The following is an 11171-nucleotide window of genomic DNA, read 5'->3' on the forward strand; positions in this document are numbered from 1 at the left end:
GACGGCTGATAGTGCTGTCAAAGGCTTAGTAATGCAGACTAAATAGGAAGATGGAAGTCATGCAAAATTAACCGAGTGTAGCCATTCAATTCTCGCTTGCCGTTCCCGAACTATCTCGAGCTGTAAGTCTCTAGCATAAGCATTACGAAGTATGGGTAGTGCAGTGTTCAGTTTAAAATATATCAGTATCAATTAGTTTTTAATAAAATTTTCATTCGATAAACAATGTAAATACCTATAATTAAAAATTGCCTGCAATTATAATCGGTCTCGAACTTGAGGCGGCCATATTAACTAGAAGAATGTCGGAGTTCGCGCCGGCGGTTGGGTTTGGCTACGTACACAGGCACTGGTGGTAAATAAATTTCGCGTTTATGACGTCAGTCAATTCGAGTAAATGGCGAGAAATTACGGGAATTCGAAATTTAAAACACAGATAAGAATATTTAAAAGCACTAGGCCTATCTTAGCATTTGCAGTGACGAAATTAACTATGCGTTTTGTTTTTTAGGCTTGGGCACACCAAGTCCTTTATTATATAATTTATTCAATTGTTTTGAATAAATTTTTGTCACAATAAAAAAATTGATGTTGAGTCCATAGACAGGGTACAATTTTATTGTGTAAAGTAGGCTTTAAGGCAACTCCCCTTGCCCCTGTAAAGTAGGCTTTAACGCAACTCCCTTTGCCCCTGTAAAGTAGGCTTTAACGCAACTTCCTTTGCCCCTGTAAAGTAGGCTTTAACGCAACTCCCCTTGCCCCTGTAAAGTAGGCTTTAACGCACCTTCCTTCGCCCCTGTAATGTAGGCTTTAACGCAACTCCCCTTGCCCCTGTAAAGTAGGCTTTAACGCAACTTCCTTTGCCCCTGTAAAGTAGGCTTTAACGCAACTTCCTTTGCCCCTGTAAAGTAGGCTTTAACGCAACTTCCTTTGCCCCTGTAAAGTAGGCTTTAACGCAACTTCCTTTGCCCCTGTAAAGTAGGCTTTAACGCAACTTCCTTTGCCCCTGTAAAGTAGGCTTTAACGCAACTTCCTTTGCCCCTGTAAAGTAGGCTTTAACGAAACTCCCCTTGCCCCTGTAAAGTAGGCTTTAACGCACCTTCCTTCGCCCCTGTAATGTAGGCTTTAACGCAACTCCCCTTGCCCCTGTAAAGTAGGCTTTAACGCAACTTCCTTTGCCCCTGTAAAGTAGGCTTTAACGCAACTCCCCTTGCCCCTGTAAAGTAGGCTTTAACGCAACTCCTTTGCTCCTGTAAAGTAGGCTTTAACGCAACTTCCTTTGCCCCTGTAAAGTAGGCTTTTACGCAACTTCCTTTGCCCCTGTAAAGTAGGCTTTAACGCAACTTCCTTTGCCCCTGTAAAGTAGGCTTTAACGCAACTTCCTTTGCCCCTGTAAAGTAGGCTTTAACGCAACTCCCCTTGCCCCTGTAAAGTAGGCTTTAACGCACCTTCCTTCGCCCCTGTAATGTAGGCTTTAACGCAACTCCCCTTGCCCCTGTAAAGTAGGCTTTAACGCAACTTCTGCGGCGCCCTTGACCATATTGCCACAGCCACGCATCTCATAAACAATGATTTTATAACCTTCACCATAAGTAACATTAATAACCCAAAAGTATACCACTTCCCATCCCATGGCATTGTTAGCGGCGCAAGGTGCAACAGGTAGCGAGATAAAATTCGTCATATATAATGATTAGTTTAGCTAGCTCTCAAACAAAATCCGCCTAGATACGCTGAAAAATTACCTGGCTACACAATACTTCCTATTAGCTGCCTTAATCGTTGACTGAGTGTCAACTTATTGTTTTTATATTACTTATGATTTAACTAAAGGCGTAAGGACACCTTTTGACGAATAATTTCATCACATTTTTGGTGATTAGAGCGATTTTAGTGGCGTCTAGTAAACTTGCCACATCCATTATAGTATTAATTATTCTTACACCCAAATTATAAATAAATTAATTCTAATTAATATTGATAATTTACAATTAAAAATACCACCCCGGGACAACTTTTGGAAAACAAATTTCCCATAGATTTCCAGGTTTTCTCCCCATATATTTCCGTGAGTTTTCCAGGTTTTCTCCCGCATATGGGGTATCTTATGGAGCAAATGTAAACGAAGTAGGGAGGGGGGCAAATAGGACTAAAACATAATCAAAGGACATCCCCGTATCTCTAATATAACAAGAGTTATAGCCTCCAAAGTATAGTGTAATGTTAATCTTATGGAGGGATTGCTCACGAACATTTGCAATGGTTAGCGCGTTCAGCTGTTAACCAATAGGTTGGTGGTTCGAGCCCACCCGGGAGCGGTGTTGTGGGATCTCAAATGTAACGTAGAAAGCCAAAGTTTTTCCACAATACCTGGCGAACATTTAATTTTTGGGCTTCCGTGGCGCAATGGTTAGCGCGTTCAGCTGTTAATCGAAAGGTTGGTGGTTTGAGCCCACCCGGGAGAGGTGTTGTGGGGTCTCAGATGTAGCGTAAAAAGTCAAAACTTTTCCACAATACGTGTCAACCATTTAATTTCTGAGCTTCCGTGGCTCAATGGTTAGCGCGTTCGGCTGTTAACCAATAGGTTGGTGGTTCGAGCCCACCCGGGAGCGGTGTTGTGAGGTCTGAGATGTAGCGTGAAAAGTCGTAACTTTTCAACAATACCTGACAACCATTTAATTTCTGAGCTTCCGTGGCTCAATGGTTAGCGCGTTCGGCTGTTAACCAATAGGTTGGTGGTTCGAGCCCATTCGGGAGCGGTGTTGTGACGTCTCAGATGTAACGTAAAATGTCAGAGTTTTTCCACAATACCTGACCAGCATTTAATTTTTGGGCTTCCGTGGCGCAATGGTTAGCGCGTTCAGCTGTTAATCGAAAGGTTGGTGGTTCGAGCCCACCCGGGAGAAGTGTTGTGGGGTCTCAGATGTAGTGTAAAAAGTCAAAACTTTTCCACAATACCCGACAACCAATAAATTTCTGAGCTTCCGTGGCTCAATGGTTAGCGCGTTCGGCTGTTAACAAATAGGTTGGTGGTTCGAGCCCACCCGGGAGCGGTGTTTTTGGATCTCAAATGTAACGTAAATAGCCAAAGTTTTTCCACAGTACCTGACGACCATTTAATTTTTGGAAATCCGTGGCGAATGGTTAGCGCGTTCGGCTGTTAACCGAAAGGTTGGTGGTTCGAGCCCATCCGGGAGCGGTGTTGTGAGGCCTCAGATGTGAAGTAAAAAGTCAAAGTTTTACCTCAATACCTGACGAAAATTAAATGGTTGTCAGGTACTGTGGAGAAACTTTGGCTTTCTACGTTATATTTGAGATCATACAACACCGCACCCGGGTGGGCTCGAACCACCAACCTATTTGTTAACAGCCGAACGCGCTAACCATTGAGCCACGGTAGCTCAGAAATTAAATGGTTGTCACGTATTGTGGAAAAGTTTTGACTTTTTGCGCTACATCTGAGACCACACAACACCTCTCCCGGGTGGGCTCGAACCACCAACCTATTTGTTAACAGCCGAACGCGCTAACCATTGAGCCACGGAAGCTCAGAAATTAAATGGTTGTCAGGTATCGTGAATAACAGCTGAACGCGCTAACCATTGCGCCACGGAAGCCCAAAAATTGAATGGTCGTCAGGTATTGTGGAAAAATTTTGGCTTTCTACGTTACACTTGAGATCCCAAAGCACCGCTCTTGGGTGGGCTCGAACCACCAACCTATTGGTTACCAGCCGAACTCACTAACCATTGAGCCACCGAAGCTCAGAATTTAAATGGTTGTCACGTATTGTGGAAAAGTTTTGACTTTTTACGATACATCCGAGACCCCACAACACCTCTCCCGGGTGGGCTCGAACCACCAACCTTTCGATTAACAGCTGAACGCCCTAACCATTGCGCCACGGAAGCCCAAAAATTCAATGTTCGTCAGGTATTGTGGAAAAACTCTGACATTTTATGTTACATCTGAGACGTCACAACACCGCCCCCGGGAGGGCTCAAACCACCAGTCTTTTGAATAGCAGCTGAACGCGCTAACCATTGCGCCACGGAAGCCCAAAAATTAAATGGTCGTCAGGTATTGTGGAAAAACTTTGGCTTTTTACGTCACATCTGAGACGTCACAACACCGCTCCCGGATGGGCTCAAACCACCAACCTATTGGTTAACAGCCGAACGCGCTAACCATTGAGCCACGGAAGTTCAGAAATTAAATGGTTGTCACGTATTGTGGAAAAGTTTTGACTTTGTACGCTACATCTGAGACGCCACAACACCTCTCCCGGGTGGGCTCGAACCTTCAACCTTTCGATTAACAGCTGAACGCGCTAATCATTGAGCCACGGAATCCCAAAAATTAAATGTTCGTCAGGTATTGTGGAAAAACTCTGACATTTTACGTTACATCTGATACCTCACAGCGCCGCTCCCGGATGGGCTCGAACCACCAACCTATTGGTTAACAGCCGAACGCGCTAACCATTGAGCCACGGAAGCTCAGAAATTAAATGGTCGTCACGTATTGTGGAAAAACTTTGGCTTTCTACGTTACATTTGAGATCCCACAACACCGCTCCCGGGTGGGCTCGAACCACCAACCTATTGGTTAACAGCCGAACGCGCTAACCATTACGCCACGGAAGCCCAAAAATTGAATGGTCGTCAGGTATTGTGGAAAAACTTTGGCTTTCTACGTTACATTTGAGATCCCACAACGCCGCTCCCGGGTGGGCTCGAACCACAAACCTATTGGTTAACAGCTGAACGCGCTAACCATTGCGCCACGGAAGCCCAAATATTAAATGCTCGTCAGGTATTGTGTAAAAACCTTGACTTTTTACGTCACATCTGAGACCTCACAACACCGCTCCCGGGTGGGCTCGAACCACCAACCTATTGGTTAACAGCCGAACGCGCTAACCATTGCGCCACGGAAGCCCAAAAATTGAATGGTCGTCAGGTATTGTGGAAAAACTTTGGCTTTCTACGTTACATTTGAGATCCTACAACGCCGCTCCCGGGTGGGCTCGAACCACTAACCTATTGCTTAACAGCTGAACGCGCTAACCATTGCGCCACGGAAGCCCAAAAATTAAATGCTCGTCAGGTATTGTGTAAAAACCTTGACTTTTTACGTCACATCTGAGACCTCACAACACCGCTCCCGGATGGGCTCGAACCACCAACCTATTGGTTAACAGCCGAACGCGCTAACCATTGAGCCACGGAAGCTCAGAATTTAAATGGTTGTCACGTATTGTGGAAAAGTTTTGACTTTTTACGATACATCCGAGACCCCACAACACCTCTCCCGGGTTGGCTCGAACCACCAACCTTTCGTTTAACAGCTGAACGCCCTAACCATTGCGCCACGGAAGCCCAAAAATTCAATGTTCGTCAGGTATTGTGGAAAAACTCTGACATTTTACGTTACATCTGATACCTCACAACGCCGCTCCCGGATGGGCTCGAACCACCAACCTATTGGTTAACAGCCGAGCGCGCTAACCATTGAGCCACGGAAGCTCAGAAATTAAATGGTCGTCAGGTATTGTGGAAAAACTTTGGCTTTCTACGTTACATTTGAGATCCCACAACACCGCTCCCGGGTGGGCTCGAACCACCAACCTATTGGTTAACAGCCGAACGCGCTAACCATTACGCCACGGAAGCCCAAAAATTGAATGGTCGTCAGGTATTGTGGAAAAACTTTGGCTTTCTACGTTACATTTGAGATCCCACAACACCGCTCCCGGGTGGGCTCGAACCACCAACCTATTGGTTAACAGCCGAACGCGCTAACCATTACGCCACGGAAGCTAAAAAATTGAATGGTCGTCAGGTATTGTGGGAAAACTTTGGCTTTCTACGTTACATTTGAGATACCACAACGCCGCTCCCGGGTGGGCTCGAACCACTTACCTATTGGTTAACAGCTGAACGCGCTAACCATTGCGCCACGGAAGCCCAAAAATTAAATGCTCGTCAGTTATTGTGTAAAAACCTTGACTTTTTACGTCACATCTGAGACCTCACAACACCGCTCCCGGATGGGCTCGAACCACCAACCTATTGGTTAACAGCCGAACGCGCTAACCATTGAGCCACGGAAGCTCAGAATTTAAATGGTTGTCACGTATTGTGGAAAAGTTTTGACTTTTTACGATACATCCTAGACCCCACAACACCTCTCCCGGGTGGGCTCGAACCACCAACCTTTCGATTAACAGCTGAACGCCCTAACCATTGCGCCACGGAAGCCCAAAAATTCAATGTTCGTCAGGTATTGTGGAAAAACTCTGACATTTTATGTTACATCTGAGACGTCACAACACCGCCCCCGGGAGGGCTCAAACCACCAGTCTTTTGAATAGCAGCTGAACGCGCTAACCATTGCGCCACGGAAGCCCAAAAATTAAATGGTCGTCAGGTATTGTGGAAAAACTCTGACATTTTATGTTACATCTGAGACGTCACAACACCGCTCCCGGATGGGCTCAAACCACCAACCTATTGGTTAACAGCCGAACGCGCTAACCATTGAACCACGGAAGCTCAGAAATTAAATGGTTGTCACGTATTGTGGAAAAGTTTTGACTTTTTACGCTACATCTGAGACGCCACAACACCTCTCCCGGGTGGGCTCGAACCTTCAACCTTTCGATTAACAGCTGAACGCGCTAATCATTGAGCCACGGAATCCCAAAAATTAAATGTTCGTCAGGTATTGTGGAAAAACTCTGACATTTTACGTTACATCTGATACCTCACAACGCCGCTCCCGGATGGGCTCGAACCACCAACCTATTGGTTAACAGCCGAACGCGCTAACCATTGAGCCACGGAAGCTCAGAAATTAAATGGTCGTCACGAATTGTGGAAAATCTTTGGCTTTCTACGTTACATTTGAGATCCCACAACACCGCTCCCGGGTGGGCTCGAACCACCAACCTATGGTTAGATGGGGGACAATTTGGACTATATCACATCCTAAGGACATCCCCGTATCTCTAGTAGACACAGAGTTATGGGCCTGCAAAGTATAGTCTAATGCATTTCCTATGGACGGGTTGTTTGTTTACGTTTAGCTTAATTACTCGGCCCCTGTTTGTCGTAGCTCAATGTTTTTAGTATGGTTAGATGGGGGACAAATTGGAATATAACATACTCAAAGGACATCGCCGTATCTACAGTAGAAACAGAGTTACGAGCCTGCAAAGTATAGTCTAATGCATTTTCTATGGAGGGGTTTGTTTGTTCACGTATTGCTTAATTACTTGACCCTGTTCTTTCGATTAAAAATAATAACATATCTTTAGTGTAGCGGTTATCGCATCCGCCTCACTCCCGGAAGGCCACAGGTTCGAAACCGCGGAGTTTTTTTTTTTTTGCTTGGAACATGCAAAGACCTTTATAATTATCCGAACATTTGTGTCAAGGTCACATTATTTACATCCCCGTATCTCTGGTAGAACCAGAGTTACGAGCCTCCAGAATTTAGTCTAATGTATTTTCTATGGAGGGGTTTGTTTGTTTATGATTAGCTTAATTACTCGACTACTGTTTGTCGTAGCCCTAATTCTTAGTATGGCTAGATGAGGGACAAATTGGTCTATAACATACTCAAAGGACATCCCCGTATCTCCAGTAAAAACAGAGTTACGAGCCAGCAAAGTTTATTTTAAAAAATCAAAAGTAACCTTCTAACAATAAGTGAGACAAAAAATAAGTTGACGACGATATTGAGGTAGCCTCAAGTTTAAAGTATCCTTGTATGGGGAGCAAAGAGTACTATAACATATCCAAAGGGGATCCCAGTATCTCTTGTAGAACAAGAGATATGAGCCTCCAAAGTTTAGTGCAAAAATCATAAGTAACATAATAAAAATAAGTGAGACGATACCAAATTTGACGAACATTTTGCTTAATATCTCGGCCCCTGTTTGTCGTAGCTCAATGTTTTTAGTATGGTTAGATGGGGGGCAAATTGGACTAAAAGATACTCAAAGGACATCCCCGTATCTCCAGAAGAAACAGAGTTACGAGCCTGCAAAGTATAGTCTAATGCATTTCCTATGGAGGGGTTGTTTGTTTACGTTTAGCTTAATTACTCGGCCCCTGTTTGTCGTAGCCCAAAGTTTTTAGTATGTTTAGATGAGGGACAATTTGGACTATAACATATCCTAAGGACATCCCCGTATCTCTAGTAGCCACAGGGTTATGGGCCTGCAAGTATAGTCTAATGCATTTTCTATGGAGGGGTTTGTTTGTTCACGTATTGCCTAATTACTTGACCCTGTTCTTTCGATTAAAAATAATAACATATCTTTAGTGTAGCGGTTATCGCATCCGCCTCACTCCCGGAAGGCCACAGGTTCGAAACCGCGAAGTTTTTTTTTTGCTTGGAACATGCAAAGACCTTTATAATTATCCGAACATTTGTGTCAAGGTCACATTATTTACATCCCCGTATCTCCAGTAAAAACAGAGTCAAGAGCCTGCAAAGTAGAGTCTAATGCATTTCCTATGGACGGGTTGTTTGTTTACGTTTAGCTTAATTACTCGGCCCCTGTTTGTCGTAGCTCAATGTTTTTAGTATGGTTAGATGGGGGACAAATTGGACTATAACATACTCAAAGGACATCCCCGTATCTCCAGTAGAAACAGAGTTACGAGCCTGCAAGTATAGTCTAACTCATTTCCTATGGAGGGGGTTTGTTTCTTTACGTTTTGCTTAAGTACTCGGCCCCTGTTTGACGTAGCCCAAAGTTTTTAGTATGGTTAGATGGGGGACAAATTGGACTATAACATATCCTAAGGACATCCCGGTATCTCTAGTAGACAGAGTTATGGGCCTGCAAAGTATAGTCTAATGCATTTCCTATGGACTGGTTGTTTGTTTACGTTTAGCTTAATTACTCGGCCCCTGTTTGTCGTAGCCCAAAGTTTTTAGTATGGTTAGATGGGGGACAAATTGGACTATAACATACTCAAAGGACATCCCCGTATCTCCAGTAGAAACAGAGTTCGAGCCTGCAAAGTTTATTTTAAAAAATCAAAAGTAACCTTCTAACAATAAGTGAGACAAAAAATAAGTTGACGACGATATTGAGGTAGCCTCAAGTTTAAAGTATCCTTGTATGGGGAGCAAAGAGTACTATAACATATCCAAAGGAGATCCCAGTATCTCTTGTAGAACAAGAGATATGAGCCTCCAAAGTTTAGTGCAAAAATCATAAGTAACATAATAAAAATAAGTGAGACAATACCAAAGTTGACGAACATTTTGCTTAATTACTCGGCCCCTGTTTGTCGTAGCCCAAAGTTTTTAGTATGTTTAGATGAGGGACAATTTGGACTATAACATATCCTAAGGACATCCCCGTATCTCTAGTAGCCACAGAGTTATGGGCCTGCAAAGTATGGTCTAATGCATTTTCTATGGAGGGGTTTGTTTGTTCACGTATTGCCTAATTACTTGACCCTGTTCTTTCGATTAAAAATAATAACATATCTTTAGTGTAGCGGTTATCGCATCCGCCTCACTCCCGGAAGGCCACAGGTTCGAAACCGCGAAGTTTTTTTTTTTCTTGGAACATGCAAAGACCTTTATAATTATCCGAACATTTGTGTCAAGGTCACATTATTTACATCCCCGTATCTCCAGTAAAAACAGAGTCACGAGCCTGCAAAGTAGAGTCTAATGCATTTCCTATGGACGGGTTGTTTGTTTACGTTTAGCTTAATTACTCGGCCCCTGTTTGTCGTAGCTCAATGTTTTTGGTATGGTTAGATGGGGGACAAATTGGACTATAACATACTCAAAGGACATCCCCGTATCTCCAGTAGAAACAGAGTTACGAGCCTGCAAGTATAGTCTAACTCATTTCCTATGGAGGGGGTTTGTTTCTTTACGTTTTGCTTAAGTACTCGGCCCCTGTTTGACGTAGCCCAAAGTTTTTACTATGGTTAGATGGGGGACAAATTGGACTATAACATATCCTAAGGACATCCCGGTATCTCTAGTAGACAGAGTTATGGGCCTGCAAAGTATAGTCTAATGCATTTCCTAAGGACTGGTTGTTTGTTTACGTTTAGCTTAATTACTCGGCCCCTGTTTGTCGTAGCCCAAAGTTTTTAGTATGGTTAGATGGGGGACAAATTGGACTATAACATACTCAAAGGACATCCCCGTATCTCCAGTAGAAACAGAGTTCGAGCCTGCAAAGTTTATTTTAAAAAATCAAAAGTAACCTTCTAACAATAAGTGAGACAAAAAATAAGTTGACGACGATATTGAGGTAGCCTCAAGTTTAAAGTATCCTTGTATGGGGAGCAAAGAGTACTATAACATATCCAAAGGAGATCCCAGTATCTCTTGTAGAACAAGAGATATGAGCCTCCAAAGTTTAGTGCAAAAATCATAAGTAACATAATAAAAATAAGTGAGACAATACCAAAGTTGACGAACATTTTGCTTAATTACTCGGCCCCTGTTTGTCGTAGCCCAAAGTTTTTAGTATGTTTAGATGAGGGACAATTTGGACTATAACATATCCTAAGGACATCCCCGTATCTCTAGTAGCCACAGAGTTATGGGCCTGCAAAGTATGGTCTAATGCATTTTCTATGGAGGGGTTTGTTTGTTCACGTATTGCCTAATTACTTGACCCTGTTCTTTCGATTAAAAATAATAACATATCTTTAGTGTAGCGGTTATCGCATCCGCCTCACTCCCGGAAGGCCACAGGTTCGAAACCGCGAAGTTTTTTTTTTTCTTGGAACATGCAAAGACCTTTATAATTATCCGAACATTTGTGTCAAGGTCACATTATTTACATCCCCGTATCTCCAGTAAAAACAGAGTCACGAGCCTGCAAAGTAGAGTCTAATGCATTTCCTATGGACGGGTTGTTTGTTTACGTTTAGCTTAATTACTCGGCCCCTGTTTGTCGTAGCTCAATGTTTTTAGTATGGTTAGATGGGGGACAAATTGGACTATAACATACTCAAAGGACATCCCCGTATCTCCAGTAGAAACAGAGTTACGAGCCTGCAAGTATAGTCTAACTCATTTCCTATGGAGGGGGTTTGTTTCTTTACGTTTTGCTTAAGTACTCGGCCCCTGTTTGACGTAGCCCAAAGTTTTTACTATGGTTAGATGGGGGA

This window comes from Phalangium opilio, unplaced genomic scaffold, assembly GCF_054372755.1.
Source record: "Phalangium opilio isolate 3A_F unplaced genomic scaffold, DU_Popi_V2 ptg000021l_1, whole genome shotgun sequence".
Classification (NCBI taxonomy): Eukaryota; Metazoa; Arthropoda; class Arachnida; order Opiliones; family Phalangiidae; genus Phalangium; species Phalangium opilio.